This window comes from Lycorma delicatula, chromosome 2, assembly GCF_047948215.1.
Source record: "Lycorma delicatula isolate Av1 chromosome 2, ASM4794821v1, whole genome shotgun sequence".
In the NCBI taxonomy this organism is placed as follows: Eukaryota; Metazoa; Arthropoda; class Insecta; order Hemiptera; family Fulgoridae; genus Lycorma; species Lycorma delicatula.
In genome coordinates this window covers 70,300,987-70,319,595 of record NC_134456.1, presented here as the reverse complement: position 1 = coordinate 70,319,595, position 18,609 = coordinate 70,300,987, and the positions used below count along the sequence as shown (strand labels likewise).

General features: G+C 31.6%; 1 protein-coding gene across 8 annotated transcripts in view; it reads right to left on the bottom strand.

Annotated features, from left to right (window-relative positions):
* RhoGEF2 (Rho guanine nucleotide exchange factor 2) overlaps nucleotides 1-18,609 on the bottom strand; it is a 1,010,441-nt gene that overhangs the window by 257,021 nt on the left and 734,811 nt on the right. The gene's annotated exons all lie outside the window — the stretch shown is intronic.

The window sequence follows — 18,609 nt, the reverse complement described above, 5'->3', positions numbered from 1 at the left end:
GCGTTGTTCAAAATTTGTATCACCAGAACTTGTTTCTTTTTCTTCCTTACTTTCACCAGACGATGAGCTCGCTCTCTTCTTCTAATGTCAAATGTTCCGGAGGCTTTGGTATGGGCAATTCTGCGCAGTGTGGGTTTCATTGCAGATTCCAAGTTAGGGTTTGATTTTGACGTAATCACTTTAATGTTTGTTAAGCAGAAATAATAGGTCCCCTCCTAATCATAGGGATAGCAAATGGCATGTGCCATCTTTCTATGCAGTGAGAAGCTTAGAACTTAATAAACAACAGATATGTAGGGCCCACGCCCTTGTTTGGTCCCCGACTTTAACCCAAAATAAAGTTCATAACACTTTTTTACTAATGGAGTAACGTTCGCCTTGTGAGTTTAACATCACTTCACCAGATACATAACAAAAATTGTTAGGATGATTTAAACAAACTCTAGGCATTTTGTAACCAACGACTAATTAAAAGAAATAAAAGTTGTAATATACAATAACTCACACACACAAAGCACTCACAATGACGTGTTAACTGGTTCATTACTATCTCACAACTAGCATCATTCTGATGAATATGTACTACAATACATCACGTCTGCATATCTCTCTACACACCTGAACCTGCACAACAGTAACAACGCTACCCTTTGAGTTAGTTCATTTGGTTCCATATTTACAATGCTCTGGGAGCTTTTGCTTGACAACGGACGAAAAAACGTTCTAAAATATTAAAAAAAAAAAAAAAATAAGAAAAAACTGCGGGTGATGGAGAAATTCCGAATACACACTTGAAAGCAGGATAAAAAACTGCTTTAAGTACACCTATTGGTATTCGTGAGACAAAAAGTCTCAATTCGTGAGACCAGAGTCATTTTTTTTAAAACTAAGTTTTAAATGCGAATGATCTGCAGCTTAAATGAAAAAAGTACAGATATTGATTTAAAAAAAAAAAAAAACAGTAGTGAAATAGTAATGTTGTGTAGGAGAAAAGCTTCCGAATAAGTCCCTCTTAACGTTAAATGTATTCCTATAAGAATAATATAAAATAAATTCTTTAATTATATACGAAAACGTACGTTTATACTTAAAAAGAAATAATAAAGTTTTATAGTAATCCAGCAATATTTCTTGAACTACGTAGATTAAGAACTTAAATAAAAAAAAGAATGTATTCAATCATTATAGACCATAGGGACTGGTTCAACAAGGGAGTCGCTATCGATTTCATAGGGAGTTTACTCCAGAACGGGATGGGGGAAAATATAACAGAAAAGCAGGATGAGACGGATCCTAAACTGAAAAGATCATACTCGGGTGTAGTTTACAGCCTTCATAACAAATGAAATGACAGCGGCGCAGCAGTCTTGTATATAACGTTATCAGCGCGTAACACAAGATACAGACCGTTTACTATGTACCTGTCACAAGATAAATAATACTCTAACGTACGTATGATACTTTCAAACATCTACCGATAAGATGCACAATTACCAATAAAAGTTTACAATAGTTTTTATTTTTTTTTATAAAACAGAAAGTACGTTTTAGGGTATTCCATATAATATCCATTTGTAAAAACGTGATTCTTAAAAATAAAAATATCATTCTACAATAAAACAGATGTATCACGTGCGAGCCCGCCGCTTATTATGATTACAACGATCGGTAAAACTGTTGATTTCAAAATAACGACAAATAATAAAAACGGTTTATAACATTAATATTACCTTTCTTTTTTTCTTTAACGTCCTACAAAATTGTTATAATACAGTTTTCTTCTAGGCCTAAAGAAAACTTATTTTCATAACAATGTCGGCGTTCGATTACTAAAGCGGATTTATGAATCTTCAATAAATTATAGTAAATCTTTTTTAGTATATTGATTATTTTTTGATCAGTCTGGAAAATCTCACAGATAAATTGTAGCGGATATTTTTCTTTTATTGGAGAAATTTTGGTAATAGAAGAAAAAATAATATATTTTATAGAAGATAAAATTACACAATGACAAACCTTATTCCAAGGTAAGGGTTTTTTTTTACAACACTAGTTTTTCAAATGCTAATGAGGTGTATTTTGTTAAGGAGAACAATCAGTGTAATAGTTATCATCGCCTGAAGAACAACTAGGAACAAGCTGAATTATTTCGGACAACGAAAAGTTTGAAGAAAAGCTGTAACATGTAATTTACGAAAGGAAAAAGATATTTAAATTTATAATCAAAATAAATCAAGTAAATTACACAGAACTTATTTCATCGAGACAGAAATTAAATCAATAAACCACTAAAACATTTTGTTAGAACGATTTATTCGAAGCAGGAGCGATATAAAATGCCGAATAGCACAAGCTAAACGAGCCTTCAGTAAGAAATATAATTTGTTTACATCAAAAATTAATTTAAATGTCAGGAAAAGATTTTTGAAAGTGTATGTTTGGAGTGTCGCTTTATATGGAAGTGAAACTTGGACAATCGGAGTATCTGAGAAGAAAAGATTAGACGCTTTTGAAATGTGGTGCTATAGGAGAATGTTAAAAATCAGATGGGTGGATAAAGTGACAAATGAAGAGGTATTGCGGCAAATAGATGAAGAAAGAAGCATTTGGAAAAATATAGTTAAAAGAAGAGACAGCCTTATAGGCCACATACTAAGGCATCCTGGAATAGTCGCTTTAATATTGGAAGGACAGGTAGAAGGGAAAAATTGTGTAGGCAGGCCACGTTTGAAATATGTAAAAAAAATTGTTAGGGATGTAGGATGTAGAGGGTATACTGAAATGAAACGACTAGCACTAGATAGGGAATCTTGGAGAGCTGCATCAAACCAGTCAAATGACTGGAGAAAAAAAAAAAGAAAAGATTCTCAAAATCATTAGGGTCATCCTGCCCGAGGTAAAGACACCCACCATGTGACGTTTCCGGTCGCAACATCATCTCCTCCGTACCTAGCCGTAACAGGCTTTAACCTGGCTTCAAAAAACCTCGGCGGTAGACATCATACTGCAGCCTCGCCTCGGCCAGGATGCTACCAATTCGAATGCCGAAAGCGACATTCCCATCGGCGTACTTCTAACAAAGGTGGACACGTAGAAACAAAACACATCTCAGTTAGCCTTAAAGAAGACTGCAATCATTCAGTGAAGGAACTGACATAACTTACACCTACCCAAGAAGGTAAAAGTGTGTCCGACACACAACTTTAACTAAAACACACAAAAACATAAACCATAACTAGTACAGAATTAATATTGAAACAAAAACAATAAAAACAAAAGAGACAAAGGAAGCCCCAGCCGGAACTAAACCCCATTCGCTATCCTTTCTTTTACTGGATAAATCATGAATTCCTGAACTACAGTCTATTCGACCTGGTTACGCCAGTTCTGATGCAAATTCAGCACTGAACCAAGAATGCCCAGTCGACAAATAATCTCGTTACGCATTCAACATATTTCATGCACTAATATAGCAAATGTAAAGCGTCATCTAACAACCCGCACTGCGGACATAAACCCGAATCACGCCCACTTGCCCCCCAAAAAAGCACCATGACCCGAAAGAAACTGTGTGACATACTTGTCTGAGGAAATCCAGGAGAGGCGCCGCAAGCAACTAATATCTAGGAAGAGATCACGCATACACCGCCCGTCTTCTGTGTCATCCCATCTAGCTTGCCATAAATCAAATCCAAGCTACTCGATTTCCGGATCTTGAAAGTCAACTCGGCCAAATTCCTAGCAGCATAACGTTCCTGCCTTTATACCGCAAGATCGATTGATTTCACTCCCGCAATCACCAAGATCGCCTCTCAAGAAATAATTCGGGAACTACCCGTTACCATCCGAGGTTGTAGAGTCCTCGGTAAAATATTCCGGTAACTTTGAAATTATATCCGTCCCGCCCAAGCAGGCGCTGCATACAACATAATAGTCTCGCACACGCCTCTACGAGGATGCTCATGGTCATAAAATTAAGACCCCAATCAGGGGATTGACCACACGTTGAATTCCGAAGAAGGCAGCACTAAAGGCACTCTCCGCGACGTATTAAAGGTGCTTTCTCAATTGCAACTTATCCAGAAACACTCTGAGGTACTTCTGAGCCTGAACAAATTTAATACGTTGACCTGCCATCGAAAGGCGGGCTTGCCGCATCCTTCGACAATCAGGAGCCTATCGTCGGCATAAGTCACCACGCGACACCCACTGGGCAATCTCAGCTGCAGAAGAGAATCGAACTCCTTGACTGAATTCCACCTCTTTTTGGTGGGTTTTTATCAGTATTTAATTGTGTTGTTTATTTTTTTACTGGAAATTATTATAATTTCAGATTGTTAATTCAGAGCATAGTTTGTTTACCGAAGTAACCGTCGCCATCTTGTTGCATTGCGGTTGGTTGCTATTTTTTTCGCGCCGGCCTACTGCCTTCTCCTGATTGGTTCGTTTTACTGTTTACTTTTGCTATGATTGGGCGTTTGTTTATTCGCTGTAAACAACTACTACGTTATTTAGTTGGTTATTTATCGTTTATAATTTCTTTTTAACGTAATTAATGTGTTGTCAGTAAAAGACTAGCGGGGTAGGCCCGCTCATGCAGTTGGAAAGTTCTAAAAGAGGAACATTGGGTTCACGAAAACTTGTTTCCTCTGAGTTGAGTGATTTTAAATCCTTTTTCTTGGCTCTACTAGAGGAGTATCTCCCCTCAACCAGTTGAAGAGTATGAGGCCTTAGTTGCAAGGCCTGATGAAGGAAGAGAAGTTATAGTAAAGGAAAATGTTTCAGTTCCCGTTGTTGTGCCTCAGCGTAAGCCTGATCCTGAGGTCAGTTTGAACCGAAAGCAACCGGAGATAGTTTTCGTAAATTTAAACGAGGGGTTTTCTGGTAAGTCAAGCAAGATGAAGGACGATTTCAGGTCATCCTTCGAGAAAAGAGGAAGATCATGAAAATTCGAAACATTCGTGAAACTAAAAAGGGGTTAATCGTCGGAGCAGAAAATAAGCAGACAATTAAAGTCATTTCAAAATCTCTCGAAGTTGGACAAACCGACATGAAAGTCGGCCCCAAACGGAGGAGGCGTCCTAGGTTCATCGTTTATAACAGAAAGATGTCTGAAACCACTATAAAGTTGTCAATTCTGCTTTTCCGAAGTCTCCTTTACGTCTCAGAGATATTTGTCGTCAGACATCTCAAGGATAATTGCATAGTTTATGTTTAAAACCATATGAACAAAACCGGCCATATCCCATGACAACACTGTGTTGTCATGGGATATGTATTTTTTTTTCCATCAGCAGTTTTTCACTGCTGATGGAATAAAAAAATGTGTAAGAATATAATGGAAACAAACTTGTTTAAGGGTATATCTAGGAAACACGTACGTAAATTACTAAGTTAGCTGAATAAGCCGATTAAAAAAATACGTGTGTGGTGCCTGTATTTTAAATGATTGTCATGTAACAAGTAAGAACTATTAGAAAAATATAAAGTTTTCATGATGTGGAAGAACTTCACATATTACCGTAATAAGCTAAGTAGATAATCCATCATACTCGGTATTGTGGGCGTTGCAGATTGTAATATTTTGAGAAGAGAAAATTTCGATTTATAGGATTTTTTTACAAGATGTTTTAAAAAAATTGAATTATTTTTCTGAAAATTAAATGTAAAAGAAAATTCATTACTACGTATTAAAATCAGTGTAATATTATTAACAAAAATGCAAATAACTACAATAATTATTCTTCAGTAAATGTCAGCCATAAAGAGTATATAAGAAGAATTGAAACTTTTATAAGTACTTTTTAGAAGTATTTTTATGTATAATTTTAAAAACAGGAAATCACAAAAAAACATACACTATCGGATTTGAGAAAATACGAGTAATACAGGTAAGTGTAAAAAAAGTCCCATAACTCATGAGTGGAATGCAATTCAAATAAATACGTGGCTATGAGCCAAAGATTTTTCTTTCTTTAAATTTTATAAATACAGACAGCCTAATAGTAATAAACAGTTCAGTATGAAATAAAAATAGATCAAGTCGATTCATGAAATAAAGAAAATCTTTGACGATAGAATTCGTGGAAATATTAATATGAGAAATATCAAAACCAAACGACCATAACAAAAATGAATAAGTGATTAAATACACAAAAGTGGATCGTAGTAATAAAACAACATAGTAAAAAAATCATCAATTAAAAAAAAATTAAGGTATTTATTTAAAAAAAGTAGGAAACCAAATATAAGTAAAAAAACTGAAAAGAAACATGCACTACCGGATTTGAGAAAATACGAGCATTTCAGGATAGTGTAAAAAACTTCAATTGAAATCAGTAACAGTTACGACTGTTACTTAAATTTTCGTAATAAATCTCTTTAAAAAAAAAAAATTACACGAACAACTTTCATTACTCAAGATAATTTTAATTAAACTAATATAATTTAATCTGATAGAATTATAATTTAAAAACTATAGCATTTAATTCCATTGTGACAGTTCCGACCATGTGCACGTTGTAGCTTATATGAATAGCGGAATTTGGCTCCAACAGCAAGTTCCTTCGCCAAGATTGAAACAGACATGTGGTTCGAGGGGAAAAAATAAATGAGATATACAGAGAAAGGAGGTAAGGAACAGAAGAAAACGGATAAACAGAACAAGAAATTAAGCTCCAGTCTAGATTGTCTCACCTGAGCGATCAAGAACTCTACAATGGTCGTAATTGCTAAAAAAATAAAATGAATTTATAAATAAAAAAGTGTATAAACAGGTGACCTTCCCCAAATTTTACCTTCTAATTAACGAGCGAGTTATCACTCACACACCGCTGAAACTATACTCAAGTATTGCGCAGTGTTTTAATAAAAAGAGAGTAACTTTAGAAAGAGATACCAATAGCTGTATCGTATCATTCTCTGTTCCAGAACGGGAAAGAATTTACTTATTAAATCACCATGACAAGAAAATATGCGAGTTTGTCGGTAACGTAGACGTGAACCACAGTTTTAGCGTGTCAGACAACCTCGTTCCATCTTTTTTTAAATCTTTCGACTCCGGCGTAGGCGTCACAATTCCATTCAGATGTTGTTGCCAACTCCCATCTTCGTATTCACGGAAATCCCTATGTCAGTACTTACGAAAATATGAATACTCAAATATTTTAGCACGAAGTTAATATAAAAATTTCAAAAATAATTTCTACAAAATACAAGACTATTATTTAGATCTAAATACCGGTAATCTGAATGCGATTCCTAAAGTACTCGTAGAACAAATTGAAAACTCATCATTAAGGTGATGGTGCTGCAGCGGTAATAGATTTCATTGCTCGGCACCAGCGAGTTATCAAACAAGTCATTAATAATTTATTTACTACTAATTTAAAATTTTGGAATTTGTAAAATAAAACATCAGTTTAAAAATCCTAGTAATATAAACAGCAGATTAATTCGTAATTTCTTTAAACGCAATCTATTGTAATTTTGTTACTCCCCGATTTATTATTTCCGTTAAAATAATTAATATAAAATAACAAAAATAATTTTAAACTAATAAAAAAGGCTATTACTACATATTTTTTTGAATTTTAACCGATAAAAAAATCACCATTTATTGTTTCTTAAGTAATTTATAATCTGGTAGAACAATATTAAGTAATTCATAATAATTTTCACGAGGTTCGGTAACTGTTACGACAAATATAAAATAAAATTGTAATAATTTGTAAAAGAAATTAGTTTTCAATCGGCGTTAAGATATATTTATACTTTCACGAATAAAGGTGAATTTTCAATGAACTGAATTAAGAACTTTTTTTACGTTAGTTTCATTCAATTTCTACGCATCTGAATTTGTTATCGGCATAAATTACACAATTTAATAGTTTTTAGAAGAAATGTTTTAGATATTTTTAATGTTTTTGTTCGTTTGAATGTAATATATATGGTGTTCATTCATTCTTGCAGTATATTAAGATGTACTCAGTCTAACAGAGAAATGCAGCTTGCGTAGGCTGTAAATCAATACCCATGTACAAATGATGGAGATGAAGAGAAGGGATCGCTATAGCTGGCTTTAATTTTGTTCTTTTTTCGTAAAAAAAAAAATAAAAATCCTATATAAAAAATAAAATAGTAATAATAAATAAATAAATAAAACCCACGCCTTAGAGAAATATATTTACTTTATTAAAAGTGCATTCATTATTATTCATGTATTTTATTAATTATAATAAAATTTGAATATTTGTATATTGTTATTAGTGTATTTATTCATTATTTATTAAAAGTATTTTAATCATTATTAAATTTTTATTAATTATTATTAATAACAAGAAAACTGAGCTTTAAAGTACCACGTTTTAATACCGATTAAATACTAATATATAAATAAAAATAATCAACGTTATAACATTTCCGGTCTCGTAATTTATACAGCTTAAAAATGTGGACAAATATTAAAAAAAAGTCCAACCTACTTTGAGATATACGCTCCCTCATTGTATTTAAAAAAAAAAAAAATTAATTGACTCAAGCCCCCTTATGACATAACTAAGTTTCATCCTTCTTAATTAAGTTGAAAATTATTATAAACCTTACTAGGCTAATAAAAAGCTTCTACAACGTAAATAGTTCATTTTTAAACAAAATTGTACCCCCCTTCTTGACCCAAGTGTAGAGCTGTACATCTTCCATCTCGTACACCACTAATAATATGTCTTATTGATAATATATTTCTTCGTTGCAGGTTAGGCAAAAACACCAGAATTTTTAAAGTTAAAAAAAATTTAAGGCTATTTAAGACTATTATTTGTCAATGAATTTAATTATTCTTAAGAAAGATTTTATTACTTTGTGGCCGGTCACACGTGTTATTGTTTTAACGATATTAATTTATCAAACATGAATAATTAATTTTGCAATTTTAAATATTTGTATATTAACTGAGATTCCGTTATGTTTCATTTAAAAAGTTGCGATTACGTAATTTTTCGATAGTAATTTTAATAGTTAAAAACTGTAACGATGCGAAATACCTTACGGTTTAGACTACAGTTTGAATAAAAATACTCGGAGTGCTTATTTTTGAACAAAGTGTTAGGATATTGGCAACAACCCTAATGTGTTGCAAATAAAAATTCAGTCAAAGAGGGCATAGCATGAAGTCAATGGCACATACCATTCAGACATTAAAATCAACAATTCAGTTACTGACAAATCTTTTGGCAAATTAATGAAATTTTAAAATTTTTAACTGAAAAACTAAAAAAAGTATATATTCCTCCCTGGAAACATATTGCCGTACGTCCTGTTAAAAATAGCTGATCTAATTTTTACCAAACACATAAAATGAATCAAGATAATCATCTCACACTATTATTAAACGCGCTCTCAAAACCTAAGGTTCATCATCAAATGATGACTAACTGACATTCCACTGCAAATACATAGGAGGCACTTACTTTAATGATGAATTTTAGAGTTCGAAAGCGCTTTCAATAGTAATTACCTTATCTCATTTTATGGATTAGGTAGAAATCAATTCAATTCAATATGTATTGCATATATACATCATATACAAGCACGTGCGTGTGTATTTCGCTTAATTTTTAAATTAAAAAAAAATTCATTGACCAGTTACGATAAACACGTAATAAAAATATTGGCACACATTCTGATGCGTGATCTAACATTTAAACATAAGCTATGTACTTCATACTTACACCATATTAAAGTGTACGATTGTAGTAAAACTTTCTGAAATTATTCATACCGCATTCAATAAAAAGTAATCGTAGCTACAGAAACGCCACTTGCATCATAATATACAAAAACTCGTTTTCTAATGCGTCAAAAATAATATGTACGATCCATATAGCACACTTTCCTCGTGGAAGTACAGTCCTCCAATTTACTTCAATACGTGCTAATATCAGTACTTAAATTAACTATTAGATCGTACTGTACATACAGGAAAAGCTAATAACCGCGTCAGGTTACTTATGAAAGAAATAACGTACTAAATAAAGTACTACCACCATACTTTAACAGGACATTGATAAAATGTTTTAATCTATTGAAAGCACAACGGTTACCTACCATTCACCAGAAATATACATTTTTGAAATACAAAATATCATCTAATAATAAACGACACCAATAAGAAAACATCTATAGCCAATATCGAGGAAAAAAATGTGCGCGGAGACAATATTTTTCCCAGCAGCGCAGGAGTGAGGAGAACTACATCGCTATATAAAGCGTGTTTGACAGATATAAGAGCATTACTGCAAGATAGATGTTCTGAAAAAGAACATATCGATGACAGGAATGAAATACTTTCCTGTCATAAAAAGCAGAATTCAGTCCCACCGACAAAAGACATTAACTAGTTAGCATTAGCTAGTTTTAACACTTTAAACCACTAGTCTTATATTAACAACAGTACAATAGATACGACAAGGTTAGTTCTTTCATTACAAATACCTGCTGCTCGCAAATAAAACTACCTTAACAGTTTATGAATGAAATTCTTCAGTACATTATCTCTTTCACTTATAGTCTTACTATAAGTGAAACTTAACTCACCGAACCATTACCTTAATTGCATCGAACTTGCATTCGAAATTTGCTCCTTCACTGACCTCCTCGCAAACTACTCTCGCTGACTGACGTCTCCCGGACTGATTCGCAGAACTCACATCGTTGACTCTCTTCGCGGAACTGACATCATAACATAACGCGTAAAATCATTTTGCAGTACTGATTTTAAACTGATCTTTTTGGAAGTATTTATACTCCAACACTCTTTACCTGCCGTTCCAGACCCAACTCGAAGCGTGAGAACGATCGACCGAGTACTTTCATTCCCATGCATTCCTAGCCTGGGTCCGGTAAGTTCTCACGAAGTAACATTTGTTTAGGTGTGTCTCAGTGGGTAGTATTAAAAAAGACGATTGTTAAACGAACCTGTTACCTTTACTAAAAGGGTTCTTTTTAGACCCTTTCTGCATTACTCCCATTATTATATGTTCTACTACTTTCTTAATTGGCGGTAATCCATTACTCAGGTCCGTTATACCGGTATTGTTACAAATATTATTCCATTACACTATTATGGTTAATTCGTAATTAATAAAATCGGTTTTCAATAGTCAATTATATCTGCTCGCTTTTCTCGCTGACATTTGCAGCTATTAAGAATAAAATCATTAATTACTTCTGATAACAAGTAACATACATAATAAGTGAATTACACTACCATTTTTAGCACCTATTTATACGATAATTTTAACTAAAATACGGAAATAGGCTAATTACAACACAGAAAGATATCCTTATTACGGAAACTACGAAAACACAGTATGAATTTTATTGAAAACGTTCGGTGAACCGAGATAAATACCCTACTTACAAATAAAATAACTGCTACCAACGTATTGCAAACGACTGAATTTAATCGGAAAAATACCCCGCAACACCAAAGCGAAAGAAACGAATTCGGGAAAAATGCTACCTCAATAAACAGAGTAGAATTTTTTTCGTTATAACTTAAAGAAATTCGAATTTTAACAAAGTTAATGAAAGATCAAAACTGAAAATCTCCTGTTACGAAACAGTCAAGAAATTACTTCAAAACCTTTAAAATAGTTTCGATATAAAGAAAAAATCGAAAGAAATTGTTAATGGTCATAAAAAGGATAACAAAAATACAAATAATTATCATCTGTAGCTACTGGAATAAACAGACGACTCCCACATTTTTTTTTTTTTACATAAACATAAAAATTTAATCGCTCCTACGAGTTAAGATAACGAACCCACAATGATATATATCAATGTGGAAAAATATTTAACTTCGTTCAAAGAAACGTAGACGCGAAGGATGATACGAATGAATACAAGTTCTAAAATGGTCTGACCCGGGCTTAAACCAGAATCTCTTAGATTACGGAGTCATCGTCCTCAAACGTCCGGTAAAAACAGATTCTATTAAATTTGTACATAACTGCTTAACAGATGCTTCAAGATTTCACTATCTGCCATTATATTTTCATACAATAAAAATTACCTACATTTATGAACCGACACCATACTAATAATCCGAATATGAAATTCTTACTGCTAACTTACTACCATAAACCTACCAACTGCATTCATTAAAAATATATTTTAAACGAGAATTTCAGAATCTATAAACGAAACGATATAGATTATACATATATTGTACACGACACATCCCACACAATAAATTATGTTAGTATTACTCGTAATTAAAACCAAAAACTATAACACATCGATGAAATAGAACAATAGAAATGAATAGTTGAAAAAAAACTAAACGGCAAATTTAAAAATTAATATAAAACTGTTATATACCAATTAAACTCTTTCTGTAGCAGTTTTCCATCAATTGGTGTCGTATCTTAACTCGAGTACGGAAAGAACCTAAACGGGATAAATGCGAGTACGAGTATTTGAGGTACATCACTCAGAAATGCTGAAATGCGCGCATAAAATGTATGTATGCTCATATATGTTGGAAATAAAAGATTAACGTTTATTATTCACTGAATAAGCAAATTGCACAGTTCAGTTAGCAAGTAGCATAAAATAAATTAAATTAATACGAACACAAAAAGTAATATTAAGTCAACTGTAGCATAATTAATAAAAAAAGGCAGACATATAAATAAACGTATTATTATGTTTAAGTTCAATGTTATTAATTTTTGTAAAAACAGGGTTTTTCTATTGCTTAATGAGAAAATTGGTGAAATTTAAGTTACCAAAATCATAGAATACAATATATATATATATATATATATACACACGTATATTTAAATGTAATAAGAATACTTCATCTGAACAACAATGAATGGAAGATTCCAAATATTTCATTCCTTGTAAGGTATTTAAAGATATCCATCCTCCAGGATATTATTTAAATAACTTACCTAAACAGATAAAATGCAAAAATGTTTTTCGCATTGGCGAAAAACAAGAAAAATAATAACAGAAAGAACCGGCCATCGGAATTCTTAAAGGGCATTTTTCAAATCTGCTTTAAAATAATTTTATTAATGTTTGAAGTTCAAAATCATTGTTTACCACACAAATATCAAATGGTTGTTTAAGTTTATTCTTAACTTATTTCAATAAAAATATTAATTAACCTTTTATTTTATAATTATAAATGTACCAATTAAAATTTGTCTATGTAAATTTAATTATAATTTTTTTTTTTAAATTATTTCTTGCAATTTATGGAAATAAAACTGGTTGATATTATTTATCTTTACAGTAAAGTTATATACATTTTAATAACATACAGCTAAAACAGGAAATTTATATACCAACCTAGACATACATTTAACTAATAACATACTTCCTGAAGGAAGAAAGAATATAAAAACCACACGCTGCATTTCAAGATATAGTTTATCAATTTTATAGAGAACATTACCTTGTACAGTACAGTTAACGATAATCACGTTTTACAATCTAAAAGAATAATTTATTTGTAAATAATACATAAATTATACAATACGACTTCTGTAAAATACATATATTTTTGTTTTTAATTCCAGAATTTAATAACGATAATAAAATAAACAACATAAAACAAAACGAGAAAGAAAGAAAAGGGCACTGGACAGATGTGATGTAACCCACACAAATTTTCCTCCTAAAAATAATAAGTCCTTGAAATTAAAAATAATTCAAATGAAATTGTTTTTAATAACGTTAAAAATCAAAGGAATATAATTAAAACTTCACATTATTAATAGAAGGAAAAAAAAATATCTATGTATAAATTTAAAAAAAATACGAATTGTTTTTAAGTTTGAATACTGTTAATAATATTAATAACGTACGAATTTCTAATACAACAAATTTTTGTAAAATAAATACCAAAATAAAAAAAAATAAAGTAGATTAGAAGAGTGAAACCCTTATATACTCTTGTACAGTAAAATCTGAACAGATCGATAATGTAGAAAGCACAATAAATTACAAGAGATTTAAGGCGTTAGCATTTTTATTATTGTTTCTTTTAAATCTTATTATCTTTGAAGACAATAAAATTACCTGATAATAATTACACTATATTTTCGTTGTTATAGATTAACATAACCACATGGAAACAGAATGATGAGGGACTTGGGTGAGGTTAAGATATAAAAACTGCACATCTTAATCATAAAAATACTACGGACGAAAAATCTAGGAAGTGATAACTTTCCTAAGAAAAGATAATTAAATATTTAAGCTGCAACTCACAAGATCGTATAGTAATTAATTGATTTAGAAATATTTTATCTAGCTCAAAAAATTTCAGAAACGAAGCAAGCTAGCTTAGAGGATTTGGCAAATCACGATGTGTTCACCAACAACTTTGAACACCAAAAAGAAATTCAAGAAAACGCTGGAGAATTGTTTCCTTTTTTAAATATGTATAACGAACACACTAGAATATCTGTAATTACCTTGATAAAACCGAGAGAAGACGTCAGTTTACAAACGTATTAGGTTACTCTGATTTCATAACCCGGTCTGGCCGGGGATATTGAAGGAAGGCACTATGGTTTTTAGCCGTAAATGAATCATTATAATTACAGAGGTTTATTTACGCCATTAATGAATATTTTTCCATGGATGTTCTCTGTAGGGTTTATTATAAGTCTCCATCATCATTCGAGAAAGCGATGCCGTAGATACGGGTTGACACAGCAATGCTATACTTTGTTAGATTACTTTATACCGTTTATCTCCGTCAGATTTTGAATTACTATACACTTTTTTATCGAGTTTCTCGAGACAAATTAGATTAGATAACAGATTGCACACAAATTAAGTTAGACACAGATTAAAAGTAAAATTAAATAAGTACTCAAAAAAATGATACTTTTCTTCCGTTTTGTAAGACAAGTTCGAGTAATGAAAAGAAACTGCACAGGTCATAATAAAATGGCAGGAGAATAATAACATTTTTTACTTTGATATTTTAGTTGTTCGAATGCGTAATCAATCTTCAAAATCATCGACTCTACAAGTGTAGGTTACATTAATCGCGTGTGATAAGTAAAACAATTGAAATATGGAAAAATAGCCAGGCTAGCGAACTATAAATCGACAGCAGAGGTAAATCGATAGCTTTTCGTGTCAACTAAATTTAACCGTGTTAAGTTAGCAGAGGAAATTAAACTAGCTTAGCGTAGCTTTCTATTCGGCCTTTAAATGTTTCCGCATTTTAGAATCGCGTCTTTCTACGGGTTTTGACATTCTTGACCTGGTCAGGTTATAAGAGTGTTAACCCACCGGGTTGATCTCATGATCAACGCGTCTTCGCAAATCAGCTGCTTTCGATATCGAGAGTTCCAAAGTTCAAATCCTAGTAAAGGCAGTTACTTTTATACGTTTGAACACTAGATCGTAAATACCGGTGTTCTTTGGTGGTTGGATTTCAATTAACCACACATCTCAGAAATGGTCGACCTGAGACTGTACAAGACTACACTCATACATATCATCCTCATTCATCCTCTGAAGTAATACCTGACGGTGATTCCCCCAAGGCTAAACAACAAAAAAACGTTATGAGTGCACCTTACAGCTGAAGCGGCTTGGGGGGTTCGCAATCGTTGCACATTAATAAATAATGATTTCTAAACGTTAAACATACATATTTTGATGGCCAGAAAACCGATTATATTTGTAATAGTAATTTTACTTAGCTGGTTCAGCTAATTAATACTTTGATCAGAATGAAAGAAACTGTTAGGAAAAATCCTTTTAACAATCAAAATATTAAAAGGTTTTTTCCTAACAGTTTCTTTTGAACGTTAACGAAATCGGAAGAAGCCACGATAGAAATAAACCGTTCCACATGGGCCGTAAATAGCTTGTAATGTAAAATGAATAAAATAATAGGCATTTTAAAAAACTCAGACAACATATCCCCTAAATATTATCATCCTTTTTAAAAAAACCTTTAAATGAGAAAACTGTAACTATGTTAACCAATATAGAATGAGATTAATAAAAACGTTTAAAATAAAAATTAATTAAATTTATTAATTAATAATTAAATAAAATAAATTCTTACATTAAATGTGCGGATAAAAGTATTTAAATGAACTGAACATCTTAAAACAAATCCGCGTATTAAACCGCTGTACAAACAAATAAATGAAATCATCAAACGCTGAGTTTTTGCCACGAAAAGTTAATTAAAAAATATTTACCAACATTTTCAAATTAGACCGCAAATAAAATAAACTAAATATAAGTAAACGAATAACAATAAGAATAAAAAAAACATGATGCAACCACAATCACGTGTCACGCACAGACAACAAAAGCAGAAGTCAGATTTAGTAATGATGAAAGAGCCACAGTGCTGCACATATAACCCCTCGACTTCCTCTATCACAAGAACCTCACTGCCAGAAGCCACCCAATACTTTTAATTTGTACGAAAAAACACACAAATAAAGATTCTTAAAAACATAACATTTCACTTCTTTTTTTAATACGACCTATCAAAAAAGTCTTGAAATTTAACGTACAAAACATACATACAAAACAACCTAATAAAAATCGCTTAACCTATAACAAAATAACTATTAAAAATAACATTCAAAAATAGACATGATGACCATCGGGACTCGATTACGACTTTATCAAAGGACTAGTCGGCCTCATTCTAGACTGTACTAGACGTATTACAATAAATCTCATCTCTTATAAAAAAGTTAAATTAAATGACATCAAAAATTAAATTTTAACATAATAGCCGACCGACATCATAATAAAACACAGGGATTGATAAAGACATACGTACACTGTTGTGGAAATTTTAATACAAATGTACAGAAAAATATAAAGTTGGAATCAAAAATATAAAATCACTAAAGCAAGCTACATAAAGTAAAGCAGTACAAGCAAGCATTGGTTCAGAATGGCAATAAAAATGTGTAAAAAAATGTTTACAGTTACACTTGGGATAGTACAGTATTATTGAGATACAGTTAATGCTAGATGTTCAAAGACTAGTAAGGTAATGAGTATAACAATAGGTGTTATCTTTGTAAAATAAATTTCAATATACGAGTATACCGGCAATAAATAAGATTATTAGTCTATAATAATGTTATTATTTGTCAAAATTTCTCAGTCTTGGTGGTGTGCATATTTTGGTACCGCAGTCAACAGTCACGGATTATCGAGCTTTACTAATTTATGAATTCCACGACGATTTGGAATACTGGGTCGCTTAGTCGGCTGTTGAACTGACTAAATTATTTAGTAGAGATGAATGGGAGGCCCGGTTTTGAAATCGCTAAATGTTAATTTGGCTTTCGAAAACTTTATGGGAGCTTAAGATAGTCATATAGTGTCAATCATTATCTAAGTTGTCAACCTCGAAATATCGTAAGCATAAGTTGTGAATTACATATAGGGTTTAAACTAAAAACAATCTAGAAAATTATTAAAAAAAAAGTTCTTCAAACAAATTAAAACGATTAATAAAATCGATTAAAGATAAATTATTTTCCATATAAATTAAATTTATATGGAACTCCCCCCCAAAAAAAACCATCAAGGAGAAAAATAAATGACATTGAAGAGAAGCGTAAACACTATTAATAATTATTCATTAGAATTTAATAATCATTTTAATGATATATTTTGTAGGTAAAGTCTAACACCTGATCTCAATCAACAATTACCGAAGAAAATCTTTAAATACTTCAATCAAGTGAAGTTAAAGACCTGAGAAAATGTAATTTCCACAGATGAAGGAATTATTGGTTGAAGGCCTAATAGAAGAATGTACGTTATTCCAGGAATTGATGAGACAGAATTAAAAGTTACCTAAAGAAAAGAAAAAAAATATGTATAAATATGAATATAGTTAATTAATCTAAGTAATAAGAAATAAAATATTTCCAGGCTGATAAAAAAGATTTTTATTTATTCTGGTTCATCCAATCGGAAATTATTGTCAGATTTCGCTGATATCCAGTATTAGTAAGATCACAGAAAATTACACCAAGAAGCATTCGATCCATTTAGAGAAACATTTAACAATTTATCATTTAATCATAATGGATTCCAGATGGAGCCGAGTGTATGAAAATCCTTCTGCAGATCTGGTAAGTGATTTATATGAATCGTTGGATATTAAAAATAACTGGCGATTTTTTATTTTTATTTTTGATACAGTTTCTCACCGAATACTTCTGCAATAGATTGGTGACTGACGTGTATGGATCTCAATTGGTTAAGCAATTATTTAACAAATCAATTACAAAAATAACGATAAATAATTCACGTTAATGGTCCCTGTTATTAGATACGGATACCACACGGTACGGTGTTTGGTCCAACGCAATTTAATATATTTATCGATAATTTTCCTGAGTTGGAGATCTGAAAATTACATGTTTTGCAGATGATTGTTTTGTACAATTTATATTATTGCGTGATTAAGGATCAATATACTATTTCAGTACATTTAGAGATTTTCTTTCCCACCATCTCTCAGTGCATCTTACTTTAGTCAACTGCCCAGTATGGCAAGGAATGGGATGAGAC